The 11,940-nt window shown below is 39.4% G+C and overlaps 1 long non-coding RNA gene across 1 annotated transcript; it reads left to right on the forward strand.

Moving 5' to 3' along the window:
* The first annotated feature begins 8,583 nt into the window (after window positions 1–8,583).
* LOC120110368 lies at window positions 8,584–9,105 on the forward strand. The gene is made up of 3 exons (XR_005511299.1): window positions 8,584–8,620; window positions 8,723–8,815; window positions 8,912–9,105. It is a non-coding gene; the product is annotated as an uncharacterized LOC120110368 (long non-coding RNA).
* Window positions 9,106–11,940: the final 2,835 nt, after the last annotated feature.

The raw sequence follows: 11,940 nt of genomic DNA on the forward strand, positions 1-11,940 counted from the left end.
TCTTTGACCCAACTCTCTCTCTCTCTCTCTCTCTCTCTCTCTCTCTCTCTCTCTCTGTGTGTGTTCTCTCAGTGCCCCTGTTTATATTATTAATGTTTCCAAATAAAATAAATTGTTGTCTTCATCTTACTGCATATGTTGTAATTGCTTTTAAACAGAACAGGTGATTTATATAATCAAATTCCATATCTGTTCTTACCAAATTAATACCTCATACAGCATGCCACTTTTTACCTTCATGATGAATTAGTAATGTCGTGCTAATTTATTGTCGAGGGGATAAGAGTCAATTGTTGTCTTACAGTAGTATAAAGAAAGTGTTTGGAAAATGGATGTTTAGGGCTCTAAGCTTTGTAAACATGACAAGTTGCTTATAGAATGTCAACTACTTCATGAAGTTTCGTAAGGGAGGGATGCCAAACTTAGCAAGCTTTTGTTGGAGAGCCTATTAAGGATAAAATAGTTAAAATTTTATGCAGGAGATCCTATTTTTTTTAAAATTGTTGATAATTTACTTTGTGAAAAAAATAAGAAAAAGCAAATGCATTTGGGTAGCTGAATGATATATCAATTGATTTATCAACCCTTTTCAATTTCAACTAAAGCAAAAGAAAATTTTCAAGTTTCTTTCCTGTTCTTTTCTCCCAGTACATTGCTTCTTTCATTTATCACGAACCAAATAAAGCACATGTCAACATCCATTAGAGAAGATTTTTTCTACCAAAAGGAGGGGCTCTTAAACTTCTAATACATGTTCCTATTTAGGGTTCAAGGGGCTGTTGATGGATTCAATAAAATAGATAAACTCGATGCATAGCAGTAAGGCGAGGTAGTGATTTGCAATCTGATCATCTTGGGCTTGCTGTTGTGAAAGGCGAGCTAAGGTGCAAGGCGTAGGCGAGGGCCATCCCTCAAACAACTAAGTGGCTTCTTTAGTTAGAGAAAAAGGAGAAGTGGATCAGATCTAGGCTGGGCTTTGTTATGGCCTTATCCATCTCCCATCTATCCTTCCCTGCAGCTTTCGACCTCTTTCAGCAGCAGCAGGGCAGCATACCTCTCCTCTCCTGCTGTTTTTGCTCCTGTCCAAATGATCCTAATATATTACTAGGTGATAGTTTATATGGTCTTTCTTCTTTAACTTATGTTAGTATATTGATAGTCTGAATGTGTTTAACATCCTGCACTCATTATTATTTATAATTATATATGTGTGTGTGTTTTTTGTGGCTCACCTCGTGCAAAATCACATGCCTCGCAAGAGACCTCGACGCCTTAGTGCACCTCGAGCCTTATTTTGATTACTTCGCTTGTGCTGATCATGATCGACTAGCCATTCTGGTTGCTAAAGATTCATTAATCCTTCATTCTCCTGTGCTCATCTGTCAATGGGAGTATTATTTGTTCCCAATCTTACAAAGCAAGAGTCATGCTGCAGTACTCTGTTCAATGACAGAAACATAATAATGTCGGTAGGCCATTTTTGCGTGTATTGTTTTGTTATTGACAGCTGCTGTGCTGCAATTTATAATTTTTTTCCCGGTCTGATACTTTGAGCATGCTTGCAGATTTTGTATATGGTTCAAAACAGATATGCCTACTGCTGTTTTTGTTCTCATAAGGTGTGACACATATACGAAATTTCTTATGTTTAGCTCGATATACTGGTTAAATGGTACTACGGATTCTTAATTCCAGATAAACTTTCTATTATAATCCCAAGTTTGAAGAAGACTGCTGTTCACATGTCCATGCCCCTTTTTCCGGAGTAGTCCTCAAGCTTCCCTGTTTTTACTGCAAACATCCGAGCTACATTGCTGAGGTTTTATTCTCATAGATCTCCTCTTTCTTTTTATCTACAAACCTCTTCAGTATTTCACTTATTTTCATATATTAAGTAGGCCTCATCTATTTATAGTTTTTTCTTAGTGTCAATTGTCAAACCCTAGAAAATTAGTCCGCGCAACAAAATTCATCATCTATGAATATATAAAATTTGCAACATGTTTTATGGTGTTGCCAATCATCCTTGGATCCTTAATCCCTTATCCTTAAAACTGTATAAAGGGGCCTTTTTTTTCAGTTTTTAGTTTCAAAAATAGCCCTAATTAGAGTTCTCTTTCAAAAGGCCAAAACATCCTAGTCAGACTTCTCTTTTAAAATTCTTGATATTTTCTGGACTGCACTCCACAAACTTTTAGAAAAGATATTTTAGTATATTTTAGATTCTAAGAATTTTAAACTTTCAAGGAGAAAAGGAGATACTTCTGAACCAAGTGACAAAGGTGTGATATAATGCATTGCAAAAAACTAGTTATAATTATTATTTTTTATATTTGTAGAATTCAAATTATTTATAATCTAAAATCTTTATAGCCTTGTGCATCTCCGCACGCATCGTGTTTTCTCAAAAATTCATTTGAATGTTCTTTTAAATTCTTGGATATGTGGCATGTTTTATCTAGCACCTCTTCGTTACCTAGCATCATGATGTATTGTGCAAGCAAACCCGAGCAAAGAGAGAGGTACCATCTTCTTCTAAGGATGGCCGCATGAAACAATATCTGAAGCATAGTCATCATCAGGAATTGGATGTAGGAAATAATATGAAAGTAAGAACGCGAAAATGATTCCTAATAGAATACCTTAATGTGGGAAATGCAAAATATGACCATAAGATTCATGTATAGTATAAAACATATGTGAAATGTATAGAAGCCATAGAACAGTCATGATAAATTACTTTTAAGATTACTAGTTTCTCAAATTGGAGTCAATTTGGTAGATAGAGTAAATCCTTTTTTTTTGCTAAAGAAAGAAGGGGTAGGGGGGAAGGAAGGGACAAGCCCACCTCCGCGTAGCAACCCCCACTGGGCCCCCGCCCTGCTAGGAGAATGTTCGATGCGGGCAGAAATGGTCGTGTGTTGGGCACCCCGACCGGTTTTACTCATACCCTCCCCACCCGTGGACTCGGCTCAGCTACTCCTCTGAGCTCTGGCTCGAGTCCTACGTGTGAGTACGTCACACCCGGCACCACCCCGGCTACTAGCGGTTCAAGAGCGGTTCTACACCACAAGTCCAAGCAGTGTCCAGAGTAGTGAGCTCCGGTCCACAATTTAATCGTCGCCGCAGCGATTCGAACTTGGGACCATGTGGTTAGAATTGTTGCCCCGAACCACTAGACTACCACCTTGGTGGCTAGAGTAAATCCTTTTAGATGGAGTAAATCGAACCTAAGTACCACCGAACTAAATTATTCTTATCGAGATTTGTTATTTTGGTACCAGATTCTGTGCCAGTGCTACATTAGCACAGTGTCGGTACGGTACAGTATAAAATTTTTTTGGCATACCGAGTATCGGTATTGAACCGATAAGATATGGTATGTTTCATACTACTTGGTTTGTACTGGTACGGTGAATCATGATTTTTATGTTAAATAGAATATATGGTCTAATCCAGTCCAACTTATTTCTGATTACGTTAGTCTCGAGCCTGTACATTGTTCGTCAGATTATTAGGTCTTGGCTTAAATTGGCTCTATGCCCATGCATGACTCAGCTAGTCTAATCACCACGAGGCTTTGCAATAATCAAGGGCCGACAGACGTGTTATGGTCGCTGCAGAGCTACATTCTGCGATCGAGACACAGAATTCTGCCTTGGTGTTCAAGCAAGGAGAGGTAAAAGCTTATGAACCGTAGGAGACCAAATTCATTGCAACGAGACATCGGAGAGAAAATGTTGTGGAACTTCTCATCAGCCTTATGATTTTCTGGGAACATTACATCTAGGAGCTCAAGCATCTCAGTGGGAAAAAAAAAAGCACCTTGAGACATGCACACATTGGTCTGATCTCTGCCTCACAAACAAGGTAGATTGGTGGCACTCCACTAAAGTTTTGTGGGGGCATATGCCATAGGGGAGCACCACTCTTTTTGACGCATCTCTTGTGCTTTGGGCTTCTTGTGTCGAAAGCTGGGCTCGCATGCTCTGTGATGCTACCCTTGATGGATTAGGATAGGGTGGATAGATGCAAACCAAGATACCTTGAAGGGTTCTCCCATTTTGAAGCAAGCATCTAGGTCCCACCACTTTCATGAGTTCTCTTTGGGATGCAGGATGGGTCAACTATTCCATACAACATGCTTGGGTTTTCATAAAGAAAAACTCTTTTTTTGCCCTCGAAAAGAAGATAGGAATTTGCATCATTCATTTCATGAGAATCTTGATAAGAACTTTGATGTAGTTCTTTTCTCATTGGTGAAAATTAGTTATGCATTCTCATAGCATATAATTGTAATATTGCCCATCTTAGACAAGTATGCATATCGATGGATAGATTAGCTTGACCGAATTTTTTAGGTAAAAACCTAACTTTCAAATGGCTGACAAGCATACTAGTGCAGCATTGGCTCATAAAGTTGCAATCTGATTTATTATCTACAGAATAAAACCCTACTATTATTGTCAAAAAATGTTAGAGAATAAATTCATACCTGTAAGTGATTATTGACTCTCAAGAATAAAGTATGTTTCTTTTGACATGGAGAAAAAGAAAAAGGAGGAATTCCTTAATGGAATCCCTACTCCTCTTACCATGAGCTAAAGAGGACTTTAGACCTATAAATATGTTCCTACAAATTCCTGGAATAAGTTACTTTTTTGTGAACATAGACCGGCAATCCTAGCAGTAAGAAATCCCTAGAATCAACATATATAGCAGAATTTCTTTGATTATGCTAATTCTAACATGTGTCCAACTCACTAGATTGGTTAGTTTTATACGACACGATAATCTCACGTACAATCCCATCATACGCAACTAAAACTCAATTCGTTTAATCATTTTCATTCATGGCTTAGGCTTAGCTATGGAGCCAGAATTTGCTCATCTTCATACAAGCTGGGCCGTCAGCATACACTAAATTAGCTACACTAAATCTAGACACATTTGGTGGCACACATGCCAACCCGATTAGAAATCTTCCCTGGAAGGTACTCTAAAGTTTAGTGCAGCTAATTTAGTTTTGTTTTTAGAAAAGAACTAGGGGCATGCTTGGTTGTGGGGAGTTGAAAGAGCGGCTTCCATTCCAACCATTTGGTTGGAAGAAGTGCCATGCTCATTCCGATTCCATAGAAAAATAAAAATTGTTCCAATCTATCAAAATCCAATCTCTATTCTCTTCCAGTATTCAAATTTCATTCCGATTTCAATTTTGATTAAGAATCAAATATTTAGGATTATTTTGATTTTCATTCTAATTCATTTTCATTCTGATTCCGATCGCAAACTAAACATGCCCTAATATCAGTTGTGTCATTATAGCAGCGAATGAAGAATAAGTCAAAAGACTCTAGTGGTCTATACGGTCTCTTTCATAAGTTTGATGTCTTAAGACCTAATTGGCCTGTCAAGTGGGCAAAATGAGAGTTCAAAGTATATGCCCATTTAATGTGATTATTGGTCCCGCGTGGCTGCCAGCGGTGGTCTTAAAAACGCACGCATCACTACAGGAAAAAGGGGTTTTAACGACGCTTTTTTGCCGACGTTTACTACAAGCGTCGTCAATTTCCCGCAGAGCGCCAAAAATAGCCGACGCTTTTTAAAAGCATTGGCAATATACGACATTCCTTAGCGTCGTCGTAGAGTTGGCCTAAGACGATGCTTATTCGCGTCGTTGAAAACCAAATACCCCTCAAAACCCACGTCCGCCCCCCTCCTCCATCCTCGATCGACATATCAAGCCCTAATAGCCGCGCGACCCTCCTCTGCCTCCTCCTCCCTCCTCTCCGGCGCCGACTGTTGTCCCGTCCTTCTCCCTCCTCTCCGGCGCCAAGCGACGTCCTCTCCTCCTCCCTCCTCTGCGGCGCAACCTCCTCTCTTACTCTCTCCTCTGCAGCGCCGACCAGGAGAGCCTTGAAGGTATGATTGTTCTTCCTCTTTTTCGAATCCATTGTTTTCTTTCGGTTTGATTAGATTGTTGATTGAATCCCTCTTGTGTTTGATCATTTGGGAAGAAACCTTTTGTTGGATTTTTGTTTTTGTGGATCCGTAGATGGTATTGGATTAGGGTTCTCTCCGGCGAACTGGACCACGCTATCTAAGAGAAGAGAAAAGAGAGAGGCCCTGGGTCACAGACTCAGTATTTTCTTTGCCGTTTCCATAAACTTTTTTTTTTCTTTCACCTTTTTCTTTTTCTGATTCACGGTTTTCGCTTTCTGACTTTCGAATGCTTTTCCTCCGCCTCTACGCTCTCCAAAACCTAGGATTTCTAGGGTTTCCTGAGTGCCGACCCTTGTCCCCTCCTCCTCCCTCCTCTCCGGTGGCGGCGGTCCAGCATTCGGCGTCCTCCGCACCATCTCCTCCAACCGCTTCTCCCGACGAATCTCCGGCCGAAGGTGTGGAAGATATTTTTGTTGTTCCATTCTATTTTCGCAGTTTTGATCTCGTGATAGCGTTATAATCTCTAAATGTTTTGATTAACTTGGTGAAATATAGTGTTGGTAAAATGAAGAATAAAGAAAATGAGCAATAATCAGCATTTTATGACTTTTGTATTTCAAATTAGTATCACTGAGTCTGTCACTGGGGCAGGAAAGCTGCTAACTTTATGAAAGAATCTTATCTGTTAAAAAGCATGTCCAGATAAGCCATGGAAATAACCAGAGCACTTGGCTTTAGGCATGTTGAAACTTTCAGGGTGACATACCAAACACCTGTGGCAATCAGGATTATTCTCATCCAACTTAAGCAGCAGCTTGACAGCCTGAAAATATAAAAGCATTAAGATAAAAGAGATAAAAGATAAGTAGTTATACAATCACATAAAGTAAGGCCTCAGTTAATGTAATTGAAGATATGAAAAGTGCACCAATGACTTTGCATGTTTGATACAAGCCTCATGGAACTCAAGCACATTAAGCAATTGAACATAATTCAGGGCTTCTGTTTTAGAATACAGCTGAGCCTAGCTATTTCAGCTGTTTTGACACCTGAATTTTGCTTTTTTCCGTCACATTGACTGAGTCATGTATATAGATGACTCAGGTTATATTAATCAATTGTACAATAACAGACATGGAATACTTCTTTTCTTAGTTCATTTCAACACGTAACTAGGAAAATACCTGAAACTATCTAAATAAAACTAACCATATTTCCAAGCATTTGGAAGATGCATAAATATCAAGGCCTAAAGAGAATTAGATGATTAACTAATTGACTGCATGCACACACATCACATATATCTTGAACAGGTGTCAAGCATCAAAGAATGTAAAACCCAAGAAAAACATTCTAGCTAAACTGGGTGGCGTAAATGAGAATACAACATTTGCTGTTGAATATGAACACACTTATTCAGATGATACCTTTGTGGTGCCAACCACTTGAAATTTGCTTAACATGATAATTTAAGTAACAACTGCCTCAACAACTGTATGTATGTTCAGAAAAACTGGCTACTGGTCCAAAGATATGAGACATTTCATACCACGGAGAGAGTTTATATATTCGAGTGCACACAAAAGAAGGGGTTGGAGGGGTTTTTCAGCAAGAGTGATAAAACACAGGACTCGAGAAAGTTTACTGGCATTTACTTGAGAAAGTTCAGTGAGAGGGGAAGTCAATAAAAGTTTTCGAAACTAATAAGGCAATAGAAAAGAAATGCCTGAAAAGAGCAAGAAAAGAGCATTGACTTGGTTCAACTATTCATAAATGTTTGAAATGAATCTTGTGGTCTTACAATGTTTAAAACACAAGAAACAACCTGGTGAAACAGACATATTCTATTGCAATTTATTTAGATTTTATTTATTATTTAACTAATATTGCTTCTTTTTGTGCATACTAGGTAACAACATGCCACGAAGAAAACGATTCAGAGATGTTAAGTTTCAGCACACATCCGTGGGATCTTCTTCCGATCAGTCCCAACAGCTCGACGAGCCCCAGCAGCACGAGTCTCAGTCTGCGCACGTGCCACCTGTTGATTGTCCAGACATGGATGACGTGCACATCCAGGATAATTTGATTTACATTTTTTATATTAATTTTTCTTACAATCCATGGATATTTTATTTTATTTTTATAGATGGACTGGAGAGAGTGAGGAGGACACGAGGACCCACTCGAGCACAGGACATGTGGAGCCTACGTGAGGATGAGAAAATCGTCGTCCAATGCAATGAACTGGGGCAGCCTATCAAGAGGGCTGCAAGCATTTTATCGACTTTTCTAGGATCAGTTGCGCGGAAGGGTCAGTTGTGTCCGCTCAACTATACGAAATGGAATGAAATGCTTCCTTCGTATAAGGTTGAGCTTCTTAAAGTTATTGAGGTAAAGAATTGAATTTGCTTACTATCACAATTTTATTTTTTGATTTATCATTGTTATAACATTCTTAACTTTGGTGTAGAAAAAGTTTGTCCTTCCTGCAAATAGCCATGATTTGGTGCTGAAGTCCGTCAACCGCAAATGAAAAGAATATAAAGCGAAACTAAAGGCGGACTGGAAGCACATGGGCATGACTGAAGAGGAGGTGGCTCGTGTTTGTCCTCCTGATGTAATCCCTCATTAATGGAGGGAGCTTGTCCACTACTAGTTTTCAGAGAAAGCTCAGGTTGTGTATATTTTTTCAATTCCTTAAATTGTATTTACTAATAATATAGATTACAAATTTATACATTAAATATATTATATTATTTATTCTTTTTTTGGGAAGACATATTTCAACATTGGAAGAGCTGCACGAGCCTCTCAGACTGTTCCTCATACTTCAGGCTCGATGAGTTATGCTAGGCGTAGAGCTGAATTCGTAAGTTATTTTGAAACTCTTTGAAACTATTTTAAAATGTTCTATCATATAGCATGTATTATGATAACTAGTTTGTCAATATACTTTTTGTTGTAGATGGATGATAATGGGAGGGAGCCTGGTAAGATGGAGTTTTATAAGATGACTCACACCCACCGAGATGGTAGTTTTGTTCGGGAGGAGGCAAGAGATATAGTTGTATGTATTCATCTTTGAATCTTTCAACGATATTATTATTAGTTCTATTATTGCCATACATTAATATGACCTTTTCTTTTGTGCATTATAGGACAGGCAACAACTCTTATTTCAGAGTAGGGGTGCAAATGGGTCGGGTCGGGTCGGGTTCTAGGTGACCCCGATCCGACCCGGTTTTTTGTTCGGATCCCAATTTTGGATCCGGATCTGACCCGGTTGAAGATCGGATCGGGTCGGGTCGGGTCCGAGTCGGATTCGGATCGGATCCGGGTCTGAGTCGGGTCGGGTCCGGATCCGATCGGGTCCAGTTTTTTTGTGCTTTTGGAAAAAAATTTGGGCAAATCTAATTTGGCCATATCATAATTATGAGTTGCTGGGTGACCCATGACTTGAAAGACTTGCATTTGAGCTCCAGTCAGAACAGATGACCCATGACTGACTAACTAAGTCGGTCTACAAGCCAAATTTCATATCACACTATTTTTTATCTATATGACTGATTGGATGGAACTCGGTGTCTCCCAGCTCCCCTCTCACGAGGACAAAAAAATCCCGGACCTTCTTCCAAAATCCAATTCCATTACAGAAAACTGGCACATGACCCATATTCAGTTGCAGTGTTCCCTCACTTTCTCCCTTCAAAAGTTAAAAGAAACAAAAACCAAAAAACAGAAGGAAAAAAAAAAAAAAAGCAGCTACCGAAACACCAGAGGTATCAACAGTGTAATAGATCGAGAGAGAATCCTGACGGGCCGACGTTCCTTTGGATTCTGTGAACCTATGCTTGTTGCTAACTTACTATCCTCCCACGCTGACCAACAGTACCACAACCCACGCCAAAAAAAAAAAGAAAAAAAGAAAAAGAAAAGACCCTCTTTTGCTTTTCTTCTCTCTCTTCGGGTCCATTCGGGTCGGGTCGGGTCGGGTCCGTTTGGTAAACCCAGACCTGACCCAGAAAATGATTCGGGTCCAATTTTAGGACCCACCCCGGACCCGCGGGTCCTAAAATTCGGATCGGGTCGGGTCTACGCGGGTCGGATCGGGTCGGGTCTACGGGTCGACCCGACCCATTTGCAGCCTTATTTCAGAGCGTGTCGGGGAGTCATCATCATCCGACGCGATCAGTCATGTCGAAGCTCAGGTGCTCGCCGAATTATTGGGCCCAGAGCGTTATGGTCGAGTGAGGGGTTATGGCATTGGAGTTACCCCCACTCAGTTGTCTGCAGTGGGAATGTATACAAGAAATGTTGGAGAAGGTAGTAGCAATGCAGAAGTTAGTAGACTTCGGGCAACAATTGAAGATATGAAGGATCGCCATCAGGCAGAGTTGGCGGAGCTGAAGCAGAACCAACAAACTTTGCAGTCTCAGCTTGAGCATATTTCATCTATGTTGCGGCGATTTTTCCCTCCTCAGGTAAATAACTATATATATTTGATGACTTTACATAATTATCACTTATTTTCATGAGTTAATGATTTTCATAACTTCTAAAGTTTTTCTTTTTTTTTGTACATTTCTGATACTTCAACAGCTCGTAGAGATGATGATGGTACTGAATCCGGTCACTGATATTTTTGAGACTGTTATCTAAGGAGTTTTATATGTATCTTTCTTATATTTTTCAAAATACATTGTAATTCTAAACTTATGTAAATTTAATCTTATATGACAATATGAATGTTTCGAATGATCTGTATGTTTGTCTTGATGTAAATGTAATGCAGGTTTATATTGCTATAATATATTTCTTAATATGCTTTTGTTTTTCTTTTTTTTAAAAAAAAAAATCCACTCCCGATGCTTTAAAGCGTCGTTAAAAACACCCTTCGGCACGGCCTGGCACGCTATCGCCGACGCTTTCAAAGCGTCGGTAAAAATAGGATTTAGACGACGCTACATATATAAGCATCGGTAAAAACCCAGCCTGGATGCCGAATTAGCAGTTTAAGCCGATGCTTTAGTGCGTCGGCAAAAAGCTCAAACGCCGACGCTTCAGTAAGCGTCGGTAAAGCATAGGTTTTGCCGACGCTTTCCTTAAGCATCGGTAAAAATTTTTCTCACTCAGGTATAGTCCACGCTTTTGCGACGCTTTCCATTGCGTCGGCTGGGTTTTTACCGATGCTAAATAGCGTCGGTAAAGGCTAAAAAAAACGCCGGGAAAAACTATTTTTCTTGTAGTGCATGCATGCATGTTTGTATATTAGACTCCGAATGCATGAGAAGCTTGAGAAAGAGGCAGTAGAGATGTCACAATTTTTTTCATATGACCACCCACTGCAGCATTGGCTAACCAATAAAGTCTCTTTGGTTGAAGTTTGATATGCTCGAATCCTGAATGTGCTGATTCCAATATATTGACAAATGTGCATGATTTGCTATCAGATAGTTACTAGAGGTAATGTATGTCTCGTTATAAGTCTATATGTTAGAGTGAGCATGCAGATGCAGGAACTAACTAATGACTAATTGTAGGGACACTAACATATCATTGATTCCCAAAATACATGGATGAAGAGTTTTCAGGCATGTGTGAAAACATATAATGGTATGTCCTTCTACGATCTTCCAAACAAGTACGATCGATCACTCCATTCATTCCATCATATAATTTTGTTTTTACTAAAATTCAGATTTTTTGGGCAGCTAGCTTAATAGGTAACATAACATACAAATTTTGACAAGTAATCATAATTATAGTATGATCAGTGTCATATTGGTCTAAGTTATTGCTCGGTATTCAACTTCATAGAAGGATTTGAACCTGGCCACCCTTATCTTGGTTGAAGAGGTACTAGCTTTGATCTTGGACGGTGGCAATCTTCAAGGGAAAAAAATAAATAACAAAAGAGAACATCTGGACATGGATCAGAGTCCAACAAATTTGTTGGATGCTTGTCCAAACAAAATTATTTTCATCAGTCAATCG

This window comes from Phoenix dactylifera, chromosome 4 (genome assembly GCF_009389715.1).
Source record: "Phoenix dactylifera cultivar Barhee BC4 chromosome 4, palm_55x_up_171113_PBpolish2nd_filt_p, whole genome shotgun sequence".
Classification (NCBI taxonomy): Eukaryota; Viridiplantae; Streptophyta; class Magnoliopsida; order Arecales; family Arecaceae; genus Phoenix; species Phoenix dactylifera.